Genomic DNA, 15,014 nt, shown 5'->3' with positions numbered 1-15,014 from the left:
CTAGGGAATTCGCTCCAGGTCTAAGTCAGTCCTAAAGTAGAAAAACTCAATCAAAAGTGGACAGATAGGCTATAAAATTGCCTTGTATGTCATTTACTTGGGAATCTTTACTTGGGAATCTGGGTGAAGTTAAACCCCCTCATACACTCTCCTAAGGGAAATGGGGTGCTGCAGAGGTATGGGGGTAAATGCATGCCTTTTAGGGTTTTCAGGACAGGAATTTCCTTATTTTCATCTCTGACAGTCAAATTGCCCTGGGAGGAGGTGGAAAATGTAAAGTTGAAGATGAACTGGTTGTAGTAATATTTTTGAAATTTCTAAATATACAATGATTTTGTACAGAACAACATACCTTTTCAATGTGTGTGTCAAATACTAGATTTCTTTCTGAGCTAAATTGTGGGTTTTCTACTTCAATAATACTTTTGTTCAATATTTCACTGATTTCAGACTGTACCTTTAAAAGATAAATTGAGAATGTTAGAATTTGATTTCAGGTTTATAAATTTATGAAGGTCAAAGAGTAATAGATATTATAATTAAAAGATACCTTTTAATTTCCTGCACATAATTCTTTCCCATCACATAAAATATAAAATAAATTTAATTTGTTATAATCTCTATAATTAAAGATATCTTTAAGAAAATGATACTTTTATTATGTGATTATAAAATTAGAAAGACTCAACTTAGGAAAACAATAAATCTTAATGCAATTCAAATAATTTTATATGTTTGACTTCTACATTGTTGAACACATCAGAGACCTTTGATCTCTGATATCAGAAAGGAACCTATTCTGTCACCTTCAGGAGTTTAACTTCTCTTCCCACTTCCTTGCAATTGGTTTTAGTACAAGAATATTGGGGTGGAGTTTATATTGGGTCTTTAGTGAATATGTGTGGTGTTCTGCCCCCCACCCCAGTATTCATACCCTGACCCTGTCTTAACACCACCCTGTATTTCTCCTGGAGTAAGTCCGTGGGCCTTTGGTGACACTGTCCCCACCACACTCCTAGCTCCAGTGTGGTAGGTGGCTCAGCGCCAGCCAGGCATAACATTGCCTCCCTTTCCACAGTGATTGGTCCAAGCATTGTGTACGACCCGGTCTGGGGCAATCTGAAGCAGGCCCAGAACCTCAGCCTAAACTGGTGAGAGAGAAAAGCATGGGCCCTCTTCTGTCTTCCCAGAATCTGGAGTGATAAAGGCATGGATGGAACTTCTAGCAGCCCCTCTGTGACCACATGGGGCCTGAGAATCCATTATTGGGGAGGGCAGATGGGACTGTGGCTGGTTCCTTGAGGGCATGGGTGTTTCCTATATGTTGATTAAGGGAAACATACCATGCTGACGTTCTGCAAAGTCTGTATTCGGAGAGCCTGAAATGATTCCAGCTGATGCTGAAGGGCCTATGACAAAATGGAGCAAGGTGCCAGGCTGAGTATGTCTAGATAGGTGAACATATACTTCAGTTGTTATATTTTTTTCTATATCCCCAGATTTGCCATTGACCAGAAAGGACCCCATTGGGAGTCAGATGACTCATATTCTTAATCATTCTTGCTAACTCTCCATTGCATTTTCATGAAGTTTTTTGTGGAAAACCCATATGCATTTAGGAAGTGTTTATTCTGAAAAACATCAGCCTTTACATAAACTTTCAGAGAAAATAAAATGAAATATACTCACTTTTAATGCTGATTGTGGTTGAATTTGATTTTCTGATACTGATACGCAGCCATATTCTAAAGAGAAAATTGGAACAACCATGTGATTTAATTCTTAAGCTTTGTTTTTAAACAACTGCAATGGAAAGCAGGCTCCTAACTTTTTTGGATGATGGTGAGACAAAGAGATGACGAGACTCTGAGGTTCACATTAGGAAGAACCTAATGCTAGTCACATAATAAGTTTAAGAAATAATTATTTTTCACTTAAAATATCTAGTTGAGGTTGTAGCAGTGGTTTTACTTTTAGAACTGTTAACTTGTAACACCAAACTTGAAACTTTCAAAAATTCAAATATCTTTGTTTCTAGGATTTTTTTTTTTTTTTTTTTTTTGTAAAACTACTAATAATCCTCACGCTATGACTCTTGGCAAACTTCTGATTAGGTCTTAGTGTCTATGAAACAGCCGTGTAGTGTGTTATCTCCTTTCCTGGGAAACAAGTAGGATAAACAGAGCATAATTTCTGTTATGCTCTTAAAGTGGTATAAACATCCATGTTCCTTCCTACGCAATAGATTACAGAGCTGCTCCAGGGGAGAGATGGTATGGATTTGCAGACTCCCATCCCTCTTTGTTCAAATGTTTGACTACTTGCTTTGTAAATTTTTATTAAAGAATTAAAAAAAAAAACATGCAGTGTCCTGAATGAAATGAAAGTTAGGATAGAATGTGCCCTTAGGCTGACAATTTCTGCCTTAAGAGATGCTTTGAAAGAGGTGGGACTGTCCTCTTCTTTGGAATGACAGCCTGCCAGATCTTACAGAAGTCGGAGGCAGAGTATAACCTGCCTGCCACCTCCGGCCCTACCCGGCTCCCCTCCCTGCCACCAGCTCTTCTCACTGAGAGGCCAACTCCGTTCAGAGCCTGCGGTTGGGTAGCCAGCTAAGAATCCCACCTTCATCGCAGGGCAGGGGCTGAGGGGCACAGTGAGTGCCCTTGGGTGTTGCTCAGCTTTGTCCCTCACTGGGGAAGAAATGGGAGTCTGAACTGCCTGTCTCAGAGGGAGAGAAGGGAGTCCCCATGAGCTCTGGGCAGCGCAGCAAAGCTTCCCAAAGCTAGTCCGACTCCGGACAACCTCCGCTGATGAACTCAAGCAGCTCAGACTGCAAGTCACAAAGAACAGATCGCCTGGAATCCTATGGCCCCGAACGAGCTGTTGTTAATTTTGTGCCTCGCCCTCCCCTGTATATGTGGGGGAAGAAAGGAATGATTTTAGAACGGTGGGACCATATTATGCATGCTGCTTTTAAACAAATTATATTCACTTAATAGGATAAACACTGCAAATTAATGCTGTATTCAGATGTTTTCCTCTACATGAGAGATTATTTCCTATGAGATTAAACTAACAAAAAAGAATCATGAAAAGGACTAAGAGATTGGAATTTTAATAACAAACATTTCTATTGTATTCAGTGTTGATTTACTCCCTGCCAAGAAACGGAGTAAGTTATAAGGAATGAGCATCATACTTCCTCCCACAGCGCATCCCTGCTCTTCGCGATATTTGCTAGTGACAGTTTCACACCGTGAAGTTTTATGATGTTTAATTTTGTTCTGTGTCCATAATTCCAACACAGCTATTTGAGCACAAAGGTGGAATATTATTGTAATTATTTTCGGCCCCACTTTATTCTTAACGGAGTTACTGTCCCGAATTCCGCCCCCTTCCTGTACCCGCAGCCAAAGCCTCCGTTGCTGCACAGATTCCCTTTGTCTCATAAGGAGGACCTGCAAGTTCAAGGCTCACCGCAGGATTTCTTCTGCGGAAACCGAGTAAGAAATGTTGGGCCAAAAGAAATCTAAAGGCGTCGTCAAAGAATATAGTAGATAAAAGATTGTAAAGAAGGAACATGGAATTCATATGCTGGCTTAGATTTCCCGTCGCTTCTCACGGGAGAGCCTCCCCATCCCTTCTCTCGACCACGGTGCTTGCACGGCGCCCTGGCTGCGGCTGTTCACAGGGCGCCTGGCAGCCTCAGCCCCCTGCTCGGGGTCTCTGTCCTCTCGTAGTCCTTCCTGAGCCCCTCTGGTCACAGGAGCCAGTGTGTTTTCCTTTGCACTTTTCTGTGGCCTCACCGTTCAGTGGGGGGACCTGGGGGAGGGGTTTGGGGAGGGGAGATGCTTTGGAGCCTTCGTGGGAGGGGGTGACCTCGGCTGCCCTGTTGTCCTTCCCTGAGACTTGTTAGAAATCTAGTGGGAGGTGTACCCTGTTCCCACAGGGGCGCGCTCCCTTGATGGGGATCATCCCTCGGTACAGCAGGGAGCCCAGGGCCTGGGATTGCCCCCAGTCATCCTGCAGGTTGGTCGCGCACAAGGGCTCCAGGCCAGCAGGGCGCGCGAGCGCTGAGATTCGTCCCGCGCTCGGCTCCACTCCGGCAACTGCGCTCTGCGTGGGTTTACCTCCGCTGGGGAAGGCTATGCGTTCCCCGAACCACACAGAGGGCCCTCCGCGGGCGGGTGGCGGCCCTGCCCTGAACCTTTTCTTCCCTTCAAGCCAGGCAAGCACCTGCTGGTGAGCCTCTAGCTTTTCCCGTCTATTCTAGCAGCAGCTCCGCTCTACCCACCCGAACCCCGACCCACCGAAAGACTGTCCTTCATTTGTTTCGTATCCACACGGCGCGGGGTGGTGGTGAGAGGCGCTCACCAGTTATTTTCAGGATTTCCACTTGCTTTATTGTTCCTGGAGGTCAGAGGCCGAGTTAGGAGCCAGGATATAGTTTGCCTGGTTACGATCTTTTCTTTTTATCCTTGGCTTCTGGGTTCTAATTTTATGTCCTGCGGGGGTACCCCCTTCCTTCTTCAGTTGCTACTGGAGATGTTTTTACTGGTTTTCTAGCTGTTCCCCCCTTTTTTTTGGTGGTTCATTTCATTTGGTACTGGGGGCGGGAGGCCTGGGATCTTGCGTGGCTCTGAAATCTCTATGTGAAAGTGTAGAAAAAGTTTTACGAGTTAATGATTTAGCCTTAAGTCATGTTTTAGTGGTTTTGCGTGGCTCTAAAATCTCTACATGGAAGTGTAGGAAAGTTTTTATAAGTTCATGATTGAGCTTAAGTCATGCTTCGTGCTCTCGCGGGTCATTCCTTCACACGCCGAGCGGCCCCTCTGCGGTGCGCCTGCTGCGGGTGCCGCCGGCATGGCAGGAAATGAGACAGCCAGGGCCCCTGCCCTCACGGCGTGTCCTGAAGGAGCAGAGGGGAAAACACGCGGACAAAGAATCCAGCCAGAAATACTCAAATAGCAGTAAATTACCCAGAGAAAATGAGCTAATGCAACAGTGAGTAAGGATGGTTAGGAAAGGCCTCTGTGCTTATGTGACTCCTGCGTCCTCAGAAGGGGCCAGCTGTGGGAACATCTGGAGGGGAAGACTGGGAGCAAAGGACACAGCCAGGTCCTGAGCAGAGCAGACTTCTGCCTGCGGACCAGAGGAAGGCTGGTCTGGCTGCCACTTACCGAGGGGATGGGAGCTCGGTGAGGTAAGGTCGGGGGGAGCTGGCCCAGGCCACGCAGGGCCTCGCAGGCCAGCCCGAGGGGCCTGGCTTCTATTTTCAGTGAAAGGGAAGTGTTGGGGGTCTCAGTCATGAGGGCGACTGGATCTGACATGCTGGGCCTGGGCAAGGGCAGTTCCTTTGCGGTGACAGGGGCAGAGCCCAAATGGAGTGTCCTGAGAAGAGACTGCCCTGTGAAGAGCTGCTCAGCGTTGGATACAGGCAACTCTCTCTTGTTTACTGTGGAAGGCAATACAGTGCCTACAGGAATAAGGTGCCTGTTGGACGAGATGTAAGGTCAAGGCTTTTTTAACCCTGGGAGTTCTAGCTTGCCTGCTTGCTGCCGGAATCCCGCGGTAGAAAGGAGAAGAAGAATTCTGGAGAATGAGGGAGGCTAAGTGCAGAAGCTGAGGACTTGAGAATGCCCCAGAGAGAGGATCTGGGGACCGTGACCTTGGATGTGGGTCCCTCGGTAGGTAGGTGGGCTAGCAGACCTGAAGGCTGAGGGCGAAGGGGTGTGAGTCGACTGCTTTTTTTTTTTCCTCTGGTATGAGATCATGTCACAAGTTGAGAAGCAGTGGCGAGAGGTGTTGACACAAGAAGAGTGAAATAGTATCTTGGAGAGGGTTTGAAAGAGCATTTTCTGGGAAATAAAGTAAGTTTTCCAAACAGCGCTGAGATCCATGGTGTGACTCAGAAGGGCGTGTTTTTCCCAGCAACGTTCAGATGATTCAGAGAAGATACAGAGCAGGCAGAGAGGTAGACTTTTCTGCTTTTGAAAGCTACTAAAATGATTGTTTGGTTTTTCTTAAGAGTTTCTTATGATTGCTGCTTATGCCCAAAGGAAAGACAATTTTAAAATTCAACAATACTGAAAAAACCACCTAGAATTATGGGACTCTAGAATGGGAAGATAAAGTATCAAAGAATCACAGGAGAGAGAACACAACCCCATGTAGCCATTTGCTAATTCCCTGCTACACGTACAATATTGGGAGGTATACAGACTAAGTAGAGGACTAGGTCCCAGCCCTGAATGCAGGAAATATTACTCATATTAATCTTAAGTTTTCTAAGCTGTTTCCTATTTAAGAGTTAGAAGTGGAAGATAAAATGATCACCAGTGGAATGGCTTTTGGGGGACTTATGCAGAGGTATGGGGAATTTATTTGGGAGCTTACAGAAGGTTGTCATCTTGCGTGTACTCGGGAAGTATTAAGTGCTCACATACAGCTGTCAGATGAGTTTTTAAAATGGTGCAGTGTTCTCTGATCTGAAGACACACTGTAGCCAAAGCTGTGCCACCCTCAGGTTCAAATACTGGGGTTTTGCTAGGACAACTCCGAGTCATTCCAGGGGTAACTGTTTTGCAAAGCCGTGGGAGGTGGGGCGCGGTCTGCCCTAGGCCTTGCGGTGGGCCCCATGGGCTTGAATCCTGGCTTTGCCGCATATGCGCCATGAGGGATAATCCCTGGCAGTGGCCAGCTTCTAGGTGGACCCCTTAGCACGGGGCTTGGTCCATAGCACACACTCAACCAGCGTTTCATCGTACTGCAGAGGCAAGGGCGTTATCAGTACGATGGTGCTTTGGTAAGTTTAAAATTTCCCCTTGACGTGGAGAGGAAGATGGCGGCTCAGAACTCTCAGAGGCACCCCATTCTGCTCAGAGAAAAACCCCAAATCCATGTGTGGAACCACCAAGCTGCTCTCCAGCTTGCTCTCTGACCTCTTCTCCCTGCCCCCCCCCCCCCCCCCGCCGTTCTGCTCCGGGCCCCTGGCTGCTCCCAGACATGCCAGGCACTCCCGCCTCAGGGCCTCTGCGGTTGCTGTGTGCTGCCTGGGCGTTCGCACTGATCCCCCTTCCCCTCTTCCTATCTCTGCTCACATGTCGCCTGTTCAGTGAGCTTTGCAACTACCCTATTAAAAGAGAGTTGCACACTGCCAACCCACCTCTGAGTCCCCTGTCCCCTCTGTGCCTTACTTTTCTGATAGGATTTACTCCCTCTTACACAGAGTATCCTTTGTTAGCCCCTCCAGAAGGTGAGCTTCGTGTGGACGGGCGTTTTACAGATTTTGTTCAGTGCTGGATCTCCAGTACCTGGGACAGCGCCTGCTCAAAAATATGTGTTGGATAAATGAACAAATAAAGGCTTAGGTGGACCAAGGGTGCTCAGAACAGCACATTGGACGTCCTGAAGTTCAAGAGCATCTCACATCCCCGCTCCAGTAAGTCGAGAGTTGGTTAGGCTAAGCTCTTGTTCTTTTATTTTTGTTTGTTTATTTTTATGATGTACATTTTATTTTTTTGCTCCTTTAAGATCAAAGAGACCTCAGAAATGTTATAAAACCTCTTGTGACTTGGCATTATATATGTGAATCAGGTCAACATTATGTTGGTCGGTACTCAGGACATGGATTGCTCAGTGACACTGAAGCATAAGTATAAAAAAACAGAGAGGCAGTGGGGGGGGGGGCAGGCAAAGGCATACCTGCTGATTTGGCCCTTAGTTGTGGGCAGGAAATCACTGTTATCCTTGGCAGCGCCTGGCGCAGAAAGTGTATCAGTTATTGGACCTGCCCTGCAAGGTCCAATGCTTGCAACCACTGTGCTCTGGCACAAAAGGCTGTAACTCTTAAGCTTGGGTGTATTTCGCATGCAGCTGCATTTTCTATAAGTGCTGGCATCTTTCTCCAGAGCCTTAACTCTCCCTCACATTGGAGAACACGCAGTCTTGCCAAATTAGAGAACCTCAGCCCCTTCTGACCTTAGATGCTCCCTTTGAGGTAAATGTTGAGCTGACTCAGTGTCTAAACTCTCGATGAGGCCTCTTCCTCCCTTGTTGACAGGTTCCCATTACCCCGCCTGGCTGCCTGGGATGCCTCTACGTCCTCATGGGTGCCGGGGTGCCAAGGAGCTGAGAGGGTGATGCCGCCGGGGATCCCTGGGCACCCAGCTGTCTCTTGTCTACCGAGGCGTGGCTGAGCTAGCCCCTTCTTCCAGTGCCCTTGGCAGGGCATGTGCGAGGTTCCCAGGTTCAGGAAGGTGCAGAAGTCCTGTGCTGACTGACCTCTGGCCTCTGGTTCATCAGTTTGCTCAGCGCCACTGTGTTCGGATTTCCCAGGCACCGCAGGCAGGCTGTGTGCACCGGGGCGTCCGAGCTGGGCTCTCAGAGTAGGTAGCACCTTCCCCGCACAGTGCTGCGCATTGTCCCTGGCATGTCACACTGAGCGCCAGACCCTCTGAGAGGCTTCTGTCGATGAGAGGAGACGCCGATGTCCTCCCATTCCCCCAACTGGATTTCCCCTCCACAGCTTATTCGTGGTTTTATGGGTAGCTTGAAAACTGGAGCTCTTGGGTTATTTCAAACACACTCCCACAGAATATCCTATAGTCTGCAAATATTTACTATAAAAAGTATTGCTTTGGGAAAAAGCATGTATCTTTTCGGTGTCTCTAAAATGTCAACAGTTCTTATTTGGTGTTGAGGGAACCAGTATCGTCTGGTGTGGTGCTCAATGCCTGGACTCTGGGCCTACCCTGCTGAATACCGGGTTCTCTCACTTGCTACCTGTGTGGCCTTGGGGAGTTTGTTAACCTGTCTGAGCCTAAGTTTCCCCACTTATAATGTGGGGATAATGGTAGTACCTACTTCATAGGGGTGTTGTGAGATTAAATGAGTTGATACATTTAAATGCTTTGAACATCTGGCACCAAGTAATGCGTCACCACATATTTGCTATTATAAGCACCATATAATCGTAACCTGAAGCATGTGTGTGTTGGAAGGCCACCAAATGAGCGAGCGGACTTGGGCAATCTACCCGTTACCTGTAGTAAAAGGGAGAACCGTTTCTCACCGCCTTCGGAGCTTCGGTCCTGGAGACTTTACCTGTTTCACTGCCACCGCTTTCCTTTATGCCCTCAGGGGAATTGAGGATCTTGGACGCTGAGAGGAGGACGCAGTCAACTTCATCCTTGTCCTGATGATGATTTTCTATAACAGAACCAGACCTGGCTTTTGGTTTTGTTGGGGGAAGGGAGGCGAGGCATGGGGATTCGGGACGCCGGCTCCGTAAGTGGCCACGGGAGGGCGCGCTGGGGCCACGCAGCGGCGGTTGGGCCAGTGGCAGGAGGCTGGAAGCTCTAGCCGGCGCGGGGACGGAGGTGGCTCCTTTTTCCGGCCGAAGCAGGTGTGCAGCTAGTCTGGAAGACCGCACTCCAGGCTGGACAGGTCTGGGGGATGGAGGGGTGGGGCTGGGGGAGGCGGCGCCCTCCACCGCCGGCCCACCGCCCGCAGGTCCCCGTGAAGGGACAGCACCTCGTCCGGGCTCTTACCGGGGCTCATTGCTGCTGCCCAAGCTCTCTTTTCTTCCCAACTGCCTTCCCCCCCACATTCCGCTCAGTTGCTTCGCTGGGGCAGTCCGTTGCCTGGTAACGGGGTGGCCAGGATGCCACGAGCCACGTGGGCGCGAGCCTGGGTGGGGGGTGGGGGTGGAGGAGGAAGGTGCGCTGGAATCAGGCCCTGGGTCGGGGTCCTGGGTGCGGGGTGCCCTGCCGGAGCCGCTCCCGGGGGAGCCGCGAGCTGAGATGGTCACACCCTTTGCTAGGCCCCGTGGAGCCCAGGGACAGCCTCACTAGGGCGCGTTCCTCGCCTGCTGACCCAGAACTTCCCTCCCCTGTCGACCGAAGCTGTGCCGGGAAGGGACTGCTCGGAGACCGGCGAACAAATACCTAGGAACTTTTCGCCTTCTTTTCTTATCACAGTTTTAATGTTTGCTTCACTCTCATTCCGTCCTCTACTTTCAACCCATCCATCCTAGAGAGGACTTTTGTTCGCCGTGGTGAAAAAGAAGACCCCTATTTCCAATAATAGATGTAAAAATAACGATGTACTAAAATACACGCATGACAGCTGTCCCAGAGGCGCTGGCCTGCCTTTGGCAAAGCGTGCAGATTGCCCACGGGCCTGGGTAAACCCCTCGCCAAAGATGGATGTTGCCTTGGCAGCTGGTGCGGCGGTTCAGCTGAGGACTGGTTGGCCCGCAGCCAACTCTGCGCTGCTCAGAAAAAGGTCTCTTTAAGGAAACATTTTAAATGAGTGGATGGGTCGTTTTGTAATAACAACCATCACGGATTTTGAAGGGAAAACGTAGACAAAAACCCCCCGCTACACAATGTCTCATTACTCCTGAATACATTAATGTGTCTCTTATAAGGACTCTCTTCAACATGGGCACAAACAGCCATTACAATTTGGAAGTTAGTGCTGACACATTAGTACCATCTCATCCTCAGACCTCACTCAAGTCTCACCCATTCCCCCAATAACGTCCTTTATAGGAGCTAAAGGGCTCAGTCCCAAATCGTGCATGCATGTAATTGTCATGACGTGTCACGTCACTCAGTCTTGTGGACCCAGCATTTCCGGTTTTACTCAGTGGGTTGCCTTCTGTTGTGAGCATGATCCCATTGCTGCTTAAATGTCCCTCAGTCCCTGGGGCCGCGGGAGTGTCTCCAGCTGGCGTCTGGGGAAGGCTGACCCGCTCCTTCGCTACCAGAGCGTGTCTTCCTTTCCTCGGCAGACGCAGGTGCCCAGGCTCCCCCTGTGCTCTGCCGGCCCTGCCTGGAAACGGCCGTTGCTCCAGGGAGCCTGTGTTTCCTTTACAGGAGAATGGCCTTCGGCAGCCAGGACGTGAGTGCTCGGCGTGTGTGCCTGTGGCTGTCGGGGCCTCCTTCTTCCCCGGGGGTGGCTGCTCTCGGCCACCTCCGGGGGGCGGCCTAGGGAAGGCCTGCACGTGTGTGTATGTACATTTACACATACAGACACACATGCGACCTGTGTTATTTCTGTATCTATCTATACTGAGTTCCGTGAGTTCACCATGCCTCCCATTCCCATCCAGCATCCCGGTGCTCGCTCTTGTCTTCTCCATTTCCACGTGTGTAATTTCCCTACCAACAGCAAGAAAGTGGATTCCCATTATCCTTTGTGTGTTTACTTGTATGGGCCATGCCCCCATCTGGGTTCATTCTCCCACCGCCAGCCTCTCGCCATGGCCCCCACGGGGGTGCCTGGGCCCTCCCGCTCGGGTCCCAGTGCACTACATCCTACCTGCCCTTCCTGCCCTTCTACTCCGTTTAGACTCTGGACCCTGCGTTGGGCCTCCCTCCTCCCAGAACATACCGGCCTCCCCTCTTGAGCTCTCTTACCCTGTGCGGGTCCTCCACGCGGTGTAGAAGACCCGCACATCCCCGCTGGGCCTGAAACCACGTACCAGCCGGCCTCATGCAGGCGCGCTCCGCACCTGTCCAGCTCCGCACACGGGTGCCGGAGCGCCCCACACGTGGTGCCCTCCTTTCCCTCCTGGGGACCGGACGCCCAGCACCTCCTCTCGCAAGGCCATGAGGTGGCTCTTCCATGCTTTTTTATAAGCGCCATATTGTTTTACTCTTCACGTTTAGATTTATTATTCATCTGGAGTTGATTTTCATGAGTCTGAGGCAGGTGTCAATACCCATTTTTTATGGTTATTCTCTTGACCCACCATTTATTATAAAGAACACGATTTCTCACACCAGCTCTCTACCTGAAGACATTGTAAAATGTATTTTCTTATGTGTGCGCTCTCCTTCTACCACCTTGACCCTCAAGCTCCTCATTGCTAAGTTGCTCAAGTCAAGTAAAATGATATTCGCTTGTCAAGAGCATACATTGGAATTAGTAAAGGGAGCAGTGTAGTGAAATTTCTTTTCGATTCTGACATGGAGGAAACCCCATCCTGCGGAGGGAGCCCAGGATGGCCGGGGTCCTCTGGGACCCTCCTGGGCTCTTTGCCTACCGTGGGGCGCTCAGCACCTTCGATAGCACGCGGGCATTTCATGCACGGAAAGGACGATCTGGCAAAATGTGCGTTACACTTGCCGGGACCACCTGTCCCTGTCCCTGCTCCCAGGACACTGACTGGGTCATCTTTCCACTTCAAATCAGTAAACAAAGTTGAGAAGGAAGGTGCCCACTCTAGGGGATGTTAATGTTCTTCCCTTCGTAATGCAATTAGGATCCAGTATTTAAGCTTTTAGTGAACTATTGTTGCTTCTACTTAATGGTGTTGAGATTGCCCCACTTTGTATGGGGAAAAACTGACACATGGGAAGGCTAGGAACTTTTGAAATACTCTGGAACTGACCAGTGCTAGACTTCCTGGTTCTGAGACCCTGGCTTTGCCCAAATCAGTTCATTATAATGTTTTTTTTCCTCCATAATGAACTACAGTTTTAGGAGATAGGACAACAGGTCATCTAAATTTTATAAGAGTATAGAGGTAAATATAGTTAATGCTAGAGCTAAAAGTTCCTGTTTCTGGAAGTGACATCACACTCTGCCAGCACCGCCTTCTCAGTGTGGAGAGGCTGTTGCTGTTTCATCCAACCTTGTAGCAGGTGGACGGTGGGGTGTAGTTAGTCCGGCCAATGTGCCTGTCAGTCCAACTGCTGCCCTGACGGTCTGATTTTTGATTGTGAAGTTCATTGCAAAGGACAGAATTAAAGGCTGTACTGCCAATTAAAAAAAAATCTCTGAATCACAATATTTCAAAATCTTCAAACAGTAGCTCTCCTTAGAGAATGCGCTTTCACCTGTTGACCAACAGCTGCTGATTCAAGAATCTGCAACCAGTTCAAGGGCAGCGCACCCAAACAAGCTGGTCAGGGCTATTCTTAGCAAGGCGTTAGCCGGTTAAAAGACTTCTGCATTCTTTAGCTTCGGAAGATCCTGAATGTTGAGATCACAAGGTTCGGATTAATCGTAGCTGAGATCTATAGTCTATGCAAAAATAACCAAACTGCCCCTGGGATATAACAAATTGGGGCCTTTGTCCTAAGGCTAGTGCTTTGGTCAGGGAGGGGGACCTATGTGCCGGTGACTAGGAAGTCTTGGGTGGGTGGCGGGCCCCCGGCCGCTGGAGGGCTTGATTGAAATGCGACCCCCTCCGCATCTCGCCTTGTTTCCTCTAGTGTTCATTGCAACTGCTTATGTCTGAATAGGAGAATGAACCCCACAACTCACCAAGGATAGCCACTAGCTTCAGCTCTTAGGAAGCTGACTGCCACTTTAAGAAGACTTGTTAATAGCAGTATGGTGGGGGTACTGAGAAAGGCGAGCAGGCCTAAGCCTAAGGCCCTGGGTGTGCTAAAGGGATCCACACAGATAGGAAGGGAGCTTGAGAAGGCATAGGTGATAGGGAGAGAGGTATTTTTTAGCATGGCTAGAGTTTTTGAGCATGTTTGCAAGCTGAGAAGGCTGAGACAGAGAGAGGCAGAGTGGGGAAAAGAAGCTGGAGAGAGGACCTCGGGAACAGAGCAGTGAGCCTGATTCGCGCCGAGCAGCCAGGGGTGACCGGTCTCAGTGCCACGGGAGGGCTCGCATTCCGCGGAGGGGAGGCGTTCCGGAGCTCTCCTCACTGGGACAGGGCCCGAAGCCACGGGAATGCCCTTGCTCCCAAGCGAGGCTCTTGGGTCAGATGAGGGCTCTGTTTGTGAAGCTGACGGAGAGCAGGTGAACGCTTTTGTCAGGAGCCAGTAATTCTTACTTAATGTAGAGCCCCTTTCAATGGGGTACACGAGCCCTCCACTGGGCTTCCTGCCTCCAGGACAGGGGTGCTGGGTTAGCCTCTGCAGATACTACGGAGCTGCTGGCATGCGCCCTGGGGTGTGACCGTGTGGGGCGGATGGGGACACCCCTGGGGCGAGGGGCTCCTCCCACAGCTACTGCCGGAGCCTCCTGGCAGCAGTAACTCCTCCTTCACCCTCCAGCCCAGAAATGCGTGGTGCCCTCAAACACCTTCTCAAGATTCAGGAGAGCAAATTGGGTTGCTTTTCAGTTTCCTCTCCCGCTGCTTTGGGTGTTAACTTTCTCAGGTTTTCTAGGTCAGTTACCATTCATTTGCTCTCTGGCTTCCAAGTTTTTAAGTTTGTATCTTTCCCACAGCAAAATACTTCCAAATACCATCGGAACCCAAAATGTAATGTATTTTGGATCCATTCATTTCTCGGACCTCAAAGTTTCTTTCTTTTTTCTTTCTTTCTTTTTTTTTTTTTATTTTGGGAGCTGTTAATGAATTTAGGCTTTGGCGCACGAGTTTCCATTGTAATCTCAAGTGCCTGGAGCTGCAGACAGGTGTTCTGGCTCCTCTCACTGGCCAGGGGCGGTGGTATGAGAGAAGTCTGGGCGAGTCCCGGAGCAACGCGACCTGAGCGCTAGCTCTCATTTCAGCGGACCACGGGAGAAAACCTGCTCCAGGCCTGTGGACAGCGGCTGCAGTGGGCTAGAGGTGACTTTGTGATGAGGTCGCGAGACAAGGGGGCGAGAGACAGGCTCCCCACTCTGCCGGTGCCCCATGTCTGTCCTTGGAGGGGGCAGTTGCAGAAGTTCCCACGTGTCCCCAGTGAGGAGCATGGGAAATAGATAAGACACGCCAGTCAGGGGCATTGTCACAGCCCCGCCATGGGACAGGCCGGAACTCCCCTGGTGGCCATGTCTGGCCCTAGAGAGGGCTGAGCTGATGCTTTGGAGGTGTTCGTAGAGGTGGCGTTATTGCCTAGACCCAACTATGCCAAGAAGAACAGACCACGGGGAGGCACCTTGAACCCCAGGGGACCAGGAGCCCCTCCCTCCCTCAAGAGGTCCCCTACACTGTCTCCTCTTGGAGGTGCCATCTTGCGGAGGAGGAGGAGGAGGAGGAGGCAGTGATCAAGCTCTGGGCACGAAGAAAAGCCTTGATGGAGTCGGATCCTTGA

Source organism: Pteronotus mesoamericanus, unplaced genomic scaffold (genome assembly GCF_021234165.1).
Source record: "Pteronotus mesoamericanus isolate MK-2021 breed Mesoamerican mustached bat unplaced genomic scaffold, CSHL_Meso_final contig_169, whole genome shotgun sequence".
Classification (NCBI taxonomy): Eukaryota; Metazoa; Chordata; class Mammalia; order Chiroptera; family Mormoopidae; genus Pteronotus; species Pteronotus mesoamericanus.
This window is presented reverse-complemented; position numbering follows the sequence as displayed.